Here is a 12,807-nt window from a genome sequence, read left to right on the forward strand (position 1 = left end):
TTCCCAGTCAGAAACTGGCACTATATGGCAGTAGCAAGAAATGAGGGTATTTGTATTCCCAATATACTCTTTGAATTCCCAGTCAGACAATGGCACTGTATACCAGTAGTAAAAATTGTGGGTGCACGTAACCCCAATATATTCTTTGAATTACCAGTCAGAAACTGGCACTATATGGCAGTAGCAAGAAATGAGGGTATTTATAACCCCAATATATTCTTTGAATTCCCAGTCAGACAATGGCACTGTATACCAGTAGTAAAAATTGTGGGTGCACGTAACCCCAATATATTCTTTGAATTCCCAGTCAGAAACTGGCACTATATGGCAGTAGCAAGAAATGAGGGTATTTGTATTCCCAATATACTCTTTGAATTCCCAGTCAGACAATGGCACTGTATACCAGTAGTAAAAATTGTGGGTGCACGTAACCCCAATATATTCTTTGAATTACCAGTCAGAAACTGGCACTATATGGCAGTAGCAAGAAATGAGGGTATTTATAACCCCAATATATTCTTTGAATTCCCAGTCAGACAATGGCACTGTATACCAGTAGTAAAAATTGTGGGTGCACGTAACCCCAATATATTCTTTGAATTCCCAGTCAGAAACTGGCACTATATGGCAGTAGCAAGAAATGAGGGTATTTGTATTCCCAATATACTCTTTGAATTCCCAGTCAAACAATGGCACTGTATACCAGTAGTAAAAATTGTGGGTGCACGTAACCCCAATATATTCTTTGAATTACCAGTCAGAAACTGGCACTATATGGCAGTAGCAAGAAATGAGGGTATTTATAACCCCAATATATTCTTTGAATTCCCAGTCAGACAATGGCACTGTATACCAGTAGTAAAAATTGTGGGTGCACGTAACCCCAATATATTCTTTGAATTACCAGTCAGAAACTGGCACTATATGGCAGTAGCAAGAAATGAGGGTATTTATAACCCCAATATATTCTTTGAATTCCCAGTCAGACAATGGCACTGTATACCAGTAGTAAAAATTGTGGGTGCACGTAACCCCAATATATTCTTTGAATTACCAGTCAGAAACTGGCACTATATGGCAGTAGCAAGAAATGAGGGTATTTGTATTCCCAATATACTCTTTGAATTCCCAGTCAGACAATGGCACTGTATACCAGTAGTAAAAATTGTGGGTGCACGTAACCCCAATATATTCTTTGAATTACCAGTCAGAAACTGGCACTATATGGCAGTAGCAAGAAATGAGGGTATTTGTATTCCCAATATACTCTTTGAATTCCCAGTCAGACAATGGCACTGTATACCAGTAGTAAAAATTGTGGGTGCACGTAACCCCAATATATTCTTTGAATTACCAGTCAGAAACTGGCACTATATGGCAGTAGCAAGAAATGAGGGTATTTATAACCCCAATATATTCTTTGAATTCCCAGTCAGACAATGGCACTGTATACCAGTAGTAAAAATTGTGGGTGCACGTAACCCCAATATATTCTTTGAATTCCCAGTCAGAAACTGGCACTATATGGCAGTAGCAAGAAATGAGGGTATTTGTATTCCCAATATACTCTTTGAATTCCCAGTCAAACAATGGCACTGTATACCAGTAGTAAAAATTGTGGGTGCACGTAACCCCAATATATTCTTTGAATTACCAGTCAGAAACTGGCACTATATGGCAGTAGCAAGAAATGAGGGTATTTATAACCCCAATATATTCTTTGAATTCCCAGTCAGACAATGGCACTGTATACCAGTAGTAAAAATTGTGGGTGCATGTAACCCCAATATATTCTTTGAATTCCCAGTCAGAAACTGGCACTATATGGCAGTAGCAAGAAATGAGGGTATTTGTATTCCCAATATACTCTTTGAATTCCCAGTCAGACAATGGCACTGTATACCAGTAGTAAAAATTGTGGGTGCACGTAACCCCAATATATTCTTTGAATTACCAGTCAGAAACTGGCACTATATGGCAGTAGCAAGAAATGAGGGTATTTATAACCCCAATATATTCTTTGAATTCCCAGTCAGACAATGGCACTGTATACCAGTAGTAAAAATTGTGGGTGCACGTAACCCCAATATATTCTTTGAATTCCCAGTCAGACACTGGCACTATATGGCAGTAGCAAGAAATGAGGGTATTTGTATTCCCAATATATTCTTTGAATTCCCAGTCAGACAATGGCACTGTATACCAGTAGTAAAAATTGTGGGTGCACGTAACCCCAATATATTCTTTGAATTACCAGTCAGACACTGGCACTATATGGCAGTAGCAAGAAATGAGGGTATTTGTATTCCCAATATATTCTTTGAATTCCCAGTCAGACAATGGCACTGTATACCAGTAGTAAAAATTGTGGGTGCACGTAACCCCAATATATTCTTTGAATTCCCAGTCAGACACTGGCACTATATGGCAGTAGCAAGAAATGAGGGTATTTGTATTCCCAATATATTCTTTGAATTCCCAGTCAGACAATGGCACTGTATACCAGTAGTAAAAATTGTGGGTGCACGTAACCCCAATATATTCTTTGAATTCCCAGTCAGACACTGGCACTATATGGCAGTAGCAAGAAATGAGGGTATTTGTATTCCCAATATATTCTTTGAATTCCCAGTCAGACAATGGCACTGTATACCAGTAGTAAAAATTGTGGGTGCACGTAACCCCAATATATTCTTTGAATTACCAGTCAGAAACTGGCACTATATGGCAGTAGCAAGAAATGAGGGTATTTGTATTCCCAATATATTCTTTGAATTCCCAGTCAGACAATGGCACTGTATACCAGTAGTAAAAATTGTGGGTGCACGTAACCCCAATATATTCTTTGAATTCCCAGTCAGACACTGGCACTATATGGCAGTAGCAAGAAATGAGGGTATTTGTATTCCCAATATATTCTTTGAATTCCCAGTCAGACAATGGCACTGTATACCAGTAGTAAAAATTGTGGGTGTATATAGCCCCAATTCTATTGCTAGGGGACTTGCAGGGTATTTCTGGGGTGAAGGTGGGGGGGCACACCGTTGGAACGGGTATCGGGGTATATATCGGGTATACGGGAATACACTGACAGTGTATTCCATTCAGGATCCTGGGAAAGCTGGGTTGCGGCGATTGAGCCCGTCAGTGCCACGTTACACTGACAAGCTTCTCCCTGGAATTTAGCTCTTACAAGAGCTGTTGGTTGTCTTCTCCTTCCTATCCTAGCCTGTCCCTGCCTACCCAGAATCTAAGCCCTAGCTAGCTGGACGGAAACCTCCGTCCTCGGTGAATTGCAAGCTCAGAATGACGCGAAGCTGGGCGTCGCTGTTCTTTTAAATTAGAGGTCACATGTTTTCGGCAGCCAATGGGTTTTGCCTACTTTTTTCAACGTCACCGGTGTCGTAGTTCCTGTCCCACCTACCCTGCGCTGTTATTGGAGCAAAAAAGGCGCCAGGGAAGGTGGGAGGGGAATCGAGTAATGGCGCACTTTACCACGCGGTGTTCGATTCGATTCGAACATGCCGAACAGCCTAATATCCGATCGAACATGAGTTCGATAGAACACTGTTCGCTCATCTCTACTTAGGACCAAATTGTTTTAATTACCTGTAACACATATCTATTATGTAACATATATAATGTCTATATAAAACCATTTCATTATATCTCTACACTTACATGACTTCTTCAGTCTTCAGGTCTTTGAACTCGTTTTTGACTTCTTCACTATAAGAAATATAACAAAGATATATGTGCTTACTAACAAGATACATTAAAATCGGGGTGTTTAACCCTTTAAGGATGCAGGGTAGTTTGTACGTTAATGCTTGGTGACTTTTTTCATATTCTCCTTCCCTGGTTTCCAAAATTCGTAACTCTAATTTTTATTTTTTTTTTTAGCTAAGTGGGAGATTATTCTCTACATGACAAGTTGTACATTCAGGGGCATCATTTGGGATATATATATATATATATATATATATATATATATATATATATATATAATGTTTTGACCAGCTTTTAGGAACTTTTTTGTGAGGTTCATGTGAAAAATCCCCACAATTCTATCATAATTTTGGTGCATTTTGTTTTTACGGTGTTCACTCTGCATTAAAAATGACATGGCAGATTTGTCCACAGGGTCATTACGATTATGGCGATAACATATCTATATCGGTTTTATTATGTTTTACTGCTTTTACAAATAAAGCCTCTCTTTTTGAAAATGAATAATTTTTGACCATATTCTGACACCTATAACTTTTTGCCATTTTGTTTATGGAGATAGGTTAGGGATATTTAGTGCAGGACAAGTTGTACTTTTTGTTGGTACCAATGTTTGATATGTATGGCTTTTTAATCACTTTTTATTGCAATTTTTTGGGGAAAGCAAAGTGAACAAAATAGGTTCCTTTCCACAATTGTGGCATATACCGTATTTTTCAGACTATAAGACGCACTTTTTTTCCCCCAAATTTGGGGGGAAAAGAAGGGTGCGTCTTATAGGCCGAATGTGGCGCCTGGCATCCGCTGTAATAGAGAGGCGGAAGCCGGCAAGTGATAGACGCCATTACAGGTGCCGGGGCCTGCGACATCGCTGCGCTCCTCTGCCCTACATGAAGCCAGCAGCGGGAGCTGGCTTCATGCAGGGCAGGGCAGCGATGTCTCAGGCCCCAGCGTCTATCCCTCACCGGCATCCGCCTCTCTAGTACAGCGGATGCCGGGTCAGTATCAGCGGCCCCTTCTCCCCCGAACCTGTGCCTCCCCCGTACCTGTAAAGATGCAGGCCGGCTCCTGCGCGGCGATATCGCAGGAGCCGACCTGTTCGGGTGACAGCCGGGAGCCTAATGAGGCTCCCAGGCCTGTCACTGCTATATTAGTATTGCGGCTGGTCTCTATGACCAGCCGTAATACTAATAGACAGAATGTCCCATAGACGGCAATACAGTTGTATTGCCGTCTATGGGACTTGCAATCAAGCGACCGCAGGTTCAAGCCCCGGGGGGGGAATAAAATAGTAAAAAAAAAAAAAAAAAAAAAAAGCTTTAAAAATATATAATAAAAATATGAAATAAATAAAAGTTCTAAATCACCTCCTGCCCCTAGAATATATATATATATAAAAGTAGAAGATCATATGTCATAAACCACCGTTTTTTTTCAATAAAAGGTGATCTAAGCAATAGACATTCCCCAAAATGGTAAACTAAAAAGTACTTCTGGCCCCGCAAAAAAAAAACACTCTATGCGTCCCCGTACAGCTGCAGGGTCACCTGTCAATGTGGCCTTGCAGCTGTTGCAAAACTACAACTCCCATATATTAAATATTTTACCAGTTTTTGCTTCAAAATTTTTTTTCCCTATTTTCCTTCTCTAAAACCTAGGTGCGTCTTATAGTCCGAAAAATACGGTATATCTATTTTACAGCATTCACAATGGAGGATAAATAACACTATTTTTGAATAGCAGGGACTTATACGCGCATGGGGATACCTAACATGTTTGTTTACATTTTTGTATACATTATGGGGTTTTTTGTAATGTAAAGATGAGGTTTTGAGCTTTTTATTATTTGTTATTTATTACTTTAAACTTTTTTATCTCCTTTGTGACATTCACCGTAATAGTACAGCAGATGCCGGGTCTTTAAAGTGGCAGCAAACTGTGCTGCATCGCAGACCCAGAGGTAATGCCTGTGATCAATGTCCACTGATCACGGGTATTGCAGGACAAAGTAAAAAAAATCACCCCTTAATACCTTTCCTGTTGCAAGTAGTCAGAAGCCGTATGAAGGATTTCAGGCCTATAATAGGGATATTACTATTGCGGTTGGCTAGTTGTATTGCAGTCTATGGGATTTTCAATCAAACAATAGTAGATTCAAGCCCCCTAGGCGGGCTAATAGAACAGTAATAAAAAAAAATAAAAATATAAAAACAATAAAAGTTCAAATAACCCCACTCTCCCTAGAAAACTAAAAAATTACTGTGAAACACATACACATTAAATATCCCTGTGTCTGAAAATGTCCGCTCTACAAAGTTTTAAAAGTATTCTTTCATACGGTGAACTACCGTTGTAGCGGGAAAAAAAGTCAAAAGTGCCGAACCGCTGTTCTTTGCTGTTTTGCCACTGATAAAAATTTGAACAAAAAGTCATGAAAGCAATAGATATTACCCAAAATGGTGTAACTAAAAAGTACACCGAGCCCTGCAAAAAAACCGCCACTATCTATGCATCTCTTTAGATTTTTGATAAGGGGTTGAAATGTAAATAAAACTATATAAATTTGGTATCTCCAGAATCGTATGGAAACATAGAATACAGGTGACATGTCATTTTGGCTGCACAGTGAACGCTGTAAAAATGATGCCCAAAGGAATGTCGCACAAATTAAATTTTTCTCCAATTCTACCCATTCTGAATTATTTTTCCAGCTTTCCAGTTCATTGTACAGTATACTGTATATGTTGATTTTTCTATATACACAAGCGTCATGATGCTGATGTGACCCATATGACCACTGAGGCCCAATTGCAGATGCCAATACAGATAATTTTGAAGTTGAATTACAATGGGGGCAAATGAGTAATTACTTGCTATTGGCCTATTAGCTGCCCCAGACCCCAATTTGTACTTATTATAATCCACCACTGATCAGACTATAGATGCATTATGTACATTGACTGACTGTATCCTATAGGGCAGTGTCATCAGGAAGTCTCAAAGATATAATAACAATAAAGGAGACATCATTCACTATAGTCCTTCACTCCCTGACATAGTTCCTTACTGCACCTTTATCCTAAAGTGGTGAAAATCAGAAATTCTATAAAGAAATCTACACAAAATCCATCTTGTGACTACTCACCTAGGCATCTTCTTAGGATGTCTGTAAAAAAAATAAAAATAATAATATTAATGATAATAAAGACTTCATAACTGAGATGCAAATAGATCTTGTGACTATTTACCTAAGTTCAGGACGTACTCGATTTCTGTAACAAAAATAAATAAATAAATAAATAAATAAATCATAATACTAATTATTAAATGCAAATTCATCAGTATCAGTCTGAAAGGTTTTATACATTGTTATAACAAGTGCTCATAAGTGAGTGTGTGAATTGTATAAGGCTCAACGCTTTACTGGGGTACATATATAACCATATACTGTATATGTGTATAACAAGAATGTATGTATTGAATGAATATATATATATATATATATATATATATATATATATATATATATATATATATGTAATATAATGATATTATAATAATAATATATAATGAAGCCTTCCCATATGTTTCAATGAGAACTGTCTTCTTATTGAAGGATTTGAAAAGTTTAGACCTGAATACCTTTAGGTCACTTTACTGAGTATTACTGTCTGCTATAATAGTGCCGTATATATTTGGCAATTCTATCAGGTGGAAAATCAATGCCAACTAAGAGGAAGGTGAGACTTCACGGACTGTTATAGCCCAAATCAGCCAACCCACCCCCCACCCCCCCATACTCTCCTCCTCGACTCCAAACACCACCACCACCACCACCACCACCACCACCACCACCACACACACACACTTTACTAGCTTTGGCAATGCCAAATATCTATTCGGACGTGCCAATAAAGCCTATTTGATTTGATTTGATTTGACAATGCAGCACAGAGAGAAGTGGGTCCTGTAGTGGGAATCACAATGCCCCTCACTTATTGTGCTTGGAACTGTCAATGAGGATAAAAGTGCCCTTTGTTTGCCCAAGTCAGGTTTGCTGAATCCCCCCCATCTATAGTTCACCCCATAACAGCCTCATTTACAGAATCTGGAAATTACTAGATTATATATATATATATATATATATATATATATATATATATATATATATATATATATATATATATATATTATATGGCCCTGACTATTTACATGTATATAACTAGGGCCCTACATCCATGTCCCCATGTAACCCGTATAATAATATTTCTCCACTTTGATAAGCCACATTTCCCTTACTCAAATAAATCAACCATTAAAATATTCTCAAGGTTATTATCATACACTGTGTAGAATATTAAAAGTACAGCATGATCCCTGTAGCCCCTAGAGACGTGGCATGTGCCCCTTCTGGTACATATACCACAGATATTATAGGATATATGTATAATAAAATATGCTAAATGACTGGCAACACCAAAACCATTCTCTCTCTAGCAGAGTATATCACATATATAGAATAAATATTACATATTACATTCTATTTGTCCTGACAATAAATTTATTGTCATTCTATAAACTTACATTATCAGATCTTTCTTCTTATTTTTCTTCTTTTTTTTTCTTTGTCTAGAATAAAAGAATACAGCTCCAGTGAGAATCATTATACAAGGAAGAAAATAAAACCTATAGAAAATATCTGTAGTAACACATGATTAAATTAAGGCATTGACATATATGGATACTTATACTGTCTGTGAAAAGTGTGGATGGCATACGTGGGTGAAATGCGTATATGTAAATATAGCCTTCAAATGTATTCGCATGCATTTTACGGACAAGAAATCTCTATACATTTCACAGGCAGTATCCAATTCTTACTAATTTCCACATCTGAAAAAAAAATATATCAATTTTCTTTTTTTTGAACATGTGACTTTGAACATATAACTTTACAATGTTTTTGGGTCCATGAAAAACAAATGACACATGGAAGTCTATTTATATTTAGTAGACCCATAGACTTTCATTAAGCATCCACAAAGGGGAAAGAATAGAAACTTGCTTCCCCTCACCTTTTTTTTTTTTCAGGAGCCCCGTGCCATAAAATACAAATGAATATCTGAATGAAGTCTTTGAAATGAATAGATATTATTGCTGTGTGCAAAAATATGTATGTGAAATATGAATAAATCTATATTGTGTGCCGAAATCTAACACATTTTTGGCACAAAATATTGAATTTCAAGACAAGGCATATTTATTACATAAAAGCACCAAAAGAACAGAGGCTATAAATACACTTGGCACTTTTTAAAATGTGTCTAGATAAGTAGCGATGGCGGATAGAGGGGGCTGGTTATGTAACAATGAGCGCCACATTAGGTGCTATCTAAACCAACCTAAGGGTGCATTCACACTACGGAACGCCAGCATGTATCACAGCCATACACGCCGGCGTTACAGCAGGGCTGCCGGACACTTCCCATTCATTTCTATGGGAGCCAGCATGCGAGCGCTCCCCATAGAAATGAATGGACTGCTTTTTTCCATTCATTTCTATGGGGAGCACTTGCATGCCGGCTCCCATAGAAATGAATGGGAAGTGTCCGGCAGACCTGCTGTAACGCCAGCGTGTACGGCTGTGATACACGCTGGCGTTTCGTAGTGTGAATGCACCCTAAGGGTAAGGCCCCATGTTGGAGAATTGCTGTGTTTTACATTCTGGCTAATCCCATCCACGTATTGCAGAGACAAATCCTGTGGAAAAGCATGTAAGTTTTATCTGCGGAACTGCTTATGTTTCCTTATAGAATTAATAAGGAAAGAAAAACTGCCAAGAAAATTGCAGCACAAACGCAATGAAAAATTCTGTAGAAAAAAATACGATGGGTTTCCACAGCGTCATTTCTGCAGCGTTTTAGCTGCGTTTCGCAACATGGGGCCTTACCCTAAAGGTAGCATAAAGTTTGACAAAAAGGTCCACAGATTTGCCAGTTTTATTGTGGACCATGAAACACTGTGATAAATTGGAGACATCTTCAGATTGCCTGTCTAAGATTATGCTGTCTAGAAAATAGACAGGAACTAGTAAATTTGGCCTTTAGCCCGATCCAGAACCATGTGCTCCTCTGTATTTCCCAGACATGAGCACTATTCCTGTATCTCTATGTAAGAGAAGCCTCTTATAACACTGAGAGAATATGAAAATAAATACCTGAAAGTCGGGAGACAAGCACTCCTCTTGTTCTTGCATCTAATATAGAATTAAAAGAATAAAGACAAGATCAAAATCACATAATCTGCAGTGCAAAAATTTTAGGCAGATGAGAGAATGCAGGGAGAGAGTTCATTTTAGAAAAGGAGGAAGTAAGGGGGTGTTAAGTGTTAAAAAAAAACTACAGAGAAACACTAGCTAGCCCTTTTTTATAACATCCAGCAAAGAGGAAGACTCGCCCACCCAAGTTTTTGAGGTAATTTGTTCTATTCATTCGAGTGGTCAGGACAGTCTGAGTGATGACCATTGGATGTTACAATATTTAAGCGTCAAAAAATAAAATAAAGTACCTGCTTTGTTATTATTTTTTCACAGATCAATGGCCGGTAAAAAAAAAATAAGCAGATGTTTAAATTAAGGCATTGAAATGTACGGATACTTATACTGTCTGTGAAAAGTGTGGATAGCATACGTAGGTGAAATGCGTATATGTAAATATAGCCTTCCAATGTATCCATACATATTTTACAGACAAGAAAACTCTGTACTTTTCACAGACAGTATCTCATCTTGCAAATTTCCACATCTGCGAAAAACATAGGGGCCTTACCCTAAAGGTAGCATAAAGTTTGACAAAAAGGTCCACAGATTTGCCAGTTTTATTGTGGACCAGGAAACACTGTGATAAATTGGAGACATCTTCAGATTGCCTGTCTAAGATTATGCTGTCTAGAAAACAGACAGGAACTAGTAAAATTGGCCTTTAGCCCGAACCAGAACCATGTGCTCCTCTGTATTTCCCAGACATGAGCACTATTCCTGTATCTCTATGTGGACTCTTATAACACTTATGAAAATAAATACCTGAAAGCTGGGAGACAACCTCTCCTTTTGTTTTTGGATCTATAATAGAATTAAAAGAATAAAGACAAGATCAAAATCACATAATCTGCAGTGCTGCAAAGTAAAAATGTTTTCAGAAATAAAGTGTTGTTTTTGTAAATTGACAAATGTAAGTGAATGAAGATATTACTGGTATAGGAGCAGAGCTTTAATAAAAATAACAGCTTGCCCCACAAATCTTCATTAATAGAAATATTAAAAAGTTATGGGTTTCAGAACATGGCATCATAAAACGTTTTTTACTGTATTTTTTTATAAGCATTGAATCATAACAAAGACTACTGTATATACTCAAGTATAAGCTGAGTTTTTCAGCACAGTTTTTGTGCTGAAAAAGCCCCCCTCGGCTTATACTCGAGTCAAGCAAAAAAAAAATTTTTTTTTTTAGGGGGGGAGGGTCTATAACCAGCCGCAATAGTAATGTATAGAATCTCCCATAAAATAGTGGGGGAAAAAAAGCTTTAAAAAAATAAAATAAATAAAAATTCTAAATCCCTCCTTTCCCTAGAATACATATAAAAGTAGAAAATTACTGTGAAACACATACACATTAGGTATCCCTGTGTCTGACAGTGCCCGGTCTACTGAATATAGGGGATCTGCAGTGCTCCTGTTCTGTCGGGAAGGGGTTAATAGGAGCACTGCAGATACCCTATATTCAGCCAGGCTGAATTCCAAGTGGGGGAAAAAAAACAGTCCTCAAGCTGAGGGAAGGGGCAGACAGACAACCAAAACACCCCCTCTCCTTCCCCAGCACCCAGCAACTACTGCACCCAAAAACTCCAACCATTTTAATTTTTGAAATTTTCCAGTAGCTGCTGCATTTCCCCCCCTCGGCTTATACTCGAGTCAATAAGTTTTCCCAGTTTTTTTTGTGGTAAAATTAGGGACCTTGGCTTATATTTGGGTCAGCTTATACTCGAGTATATACGGTATATCACTTTGGTATTACTATGATTTTACGAAGAGTAAAGAGAATAAGTATTTGTTATCCCATACTAAACAATGTAAGAACAAGACCCTGAATGGAGATTTTTTTTTCCCCTCTTACTCTTCAAATTAGTAGAAATTAAACGGAGTCTGTCAGTGGGAAAATCAGTGGGAATCTAAAGACAGTACATTGTAGGGCTAGTTCTACACTTTCCAAAGCAGCTTTTCTCAGTTTACATTGAAGCCACATTTTCATGAAAATCAGTGTTTTATGTTTATGCAAATGAGATGAAAAGTTCTTTGGGGATGTTATCGCTCTCCTCTCTACATAGTCAACACTAACTGGCCTCCATTATTTAGATTGCAGTTCTTCTGGGAGCAGCCTGATGTCATCAGACATATACAGTACATCCAGTAGTTGGCAGCAGTTAGTGGCAGTTATATAGACTGAAGACGGCGCCCAGGAGTAGAAGAACAACTTAGTCATTTATTAAAGCTTGTGATTCTGGGCCAAAATATAACGGACTTGCATTAAAATGTTTCATGCAGATATTTTAACTTTTGATGAAAACTCAGGTACCCTGAAGAACGGGGAACCAAATGCCAATAATGTGACGATGTAACACAAGCCTCACACTATTAAAATATAGTTAGAACTTTTCAAGACCCCATCACATTCCTATAAAGTCAGGAAATGAATAACAAGATGGCTACAAAATGCAGGGAGTTCATTTTCGAGGAGGAGGAAGTATGGGGGTATTAAGTGTTAAAAAAGCTTCAGAGAAACACTAGCTAGCCCTCATTTATGACATCCGGCAAAGAAGAAGACTCACCCACCCAAGTTTTTAAGGTAATTTGGTCAGTTCATTTGAGTGGTCAGGACAGTCTGAGTGATGACCACTGGATTGTACCCCACTTATTGGATGTTACAATATTTGGGCAGGATGTCCTTGCCTGGCAAAGGAGGAGATTAAAGGTCCTCACATTTACTTGTTGCCAGCGGAGCATTTAGATAGGAGAACGAGCAT

The sequence above is a fragment of the Leptodactylus fuscus genome, chromosome 4, assembly GCF_031893055.1.
Source record: "Leptodactylus fuscus isolate aLepFus1 chromosome 4, aLepFus1.hap2, whole genome shotgun sequence".
Taxonomy (NCBI): domain Eukaryota; kingdom Metazoa; phylum Chordata; class Amphibia; order Anura; family Leptodactylidae; genus Leptodactylus; species Leptodactylus fuscus.